Source organism: Alligator sinensis, unplaced genomic scaffold (assembly GCF_000455745.1).
Source record: "Alligator sinensis unplaced genomic scaffold, ASM45574v1 scaffold165_2, whole genome shotgun sequence".
Classification (NCBI taxonomy): Eukaryota; Metazoa; Chordata; order Crocodylia; family Alligatoridae; genus Alligator; species Alligator sinensis.
In genome coordinates this window covers 120697-121802 of record NW_005841965.1, presented here as the reverse complement: position 1 = coordinate 121802, position 1106 = coordinate 120697, and positions in this window count along the sequence as shown.

Genomic DNA, 1106 nt, shown 5'->3' with positions numbered 1-1106 from the left:
TGGCGCTGCCACTGCTGACTACGGCGCGGTTGCACTTTCCCGCCAACCTCTGGGAGCACACATCGTTCACGATATTATATATATATATATATATATATATATATATATATGTATACACACACACACACATATATATATATATATATGTACATACACACCCCCTACCGTACAGATTAACCAGAGTACATACACGCACACACAGACCTCCATATACACACATGCGCACATTATATGTATACAGGCAATGCTTGCTCAATGCTGTTCTGCTTAGTGCTATTTCACTATAATGCTCGTTAACACTGACACCGATTCCGCTTAGTGCTGGGCAAGTTCCAGGATAGGGCTCGCGGTCACCATCTTGGTTTGTCAAAATCTTTTCTTGGTTTTCCTTAACACTGTTCCACTTACCACTTGATTTTTTGGGGACCAATTAAGAACGCTAAGTGGGGGTTGCCTGTGTATACATGCGCACACAAACACACGTGTATACATACACACATACACACACATATATGTATGTATATGCATATGTAGTACAAGCTTTCATGAGGTGAGGTTCAGCTCACAAAAACTTGTGTCCTCTATTGATCTACTTTTGTTAGTCTATAATAGTCAACTTTCTTTAGACCCCAGGCACCCCTCTGCCAGCTCCAGGCACCCCTGAGTAGACTTGGAAAATGCCAGCTCTTAATTTCCGCTTTTTTTTTTTTTTGGACTATAGAAAAATCCTGGAGCAATTCTGTTGCAAACAGTAAGCTCGGTAAGACCACAACAGGCATGAATGACGTGTGCCCCCAGAAGCTAAGGGGGGAAAGGTAACCATCTGCTGGCAGTGGTGCCGGTGGCAGGGGCGTGGTGGCAGGGAGCGGGGAGCTCCTGCAAGTGGCAACCGCAGTGTCAGCAGCGAGAGGAGGGGTGGTGAGCACTGAGTGGCAGCTACCCGGAGATGCTGCTGGCAGTGTCACCAGTAGCCAGCAACCATCGGTGATCGCCTGCAGACCCTGCTGGCAGTGTCAGCAGTGAGGGAGGGGATGGGGGTGGCAAGCAGCGACCGCTCACAGGCGCTGACAGCAGCGTCAACAGCGCTTCTCTTGGGGTGCACCGCC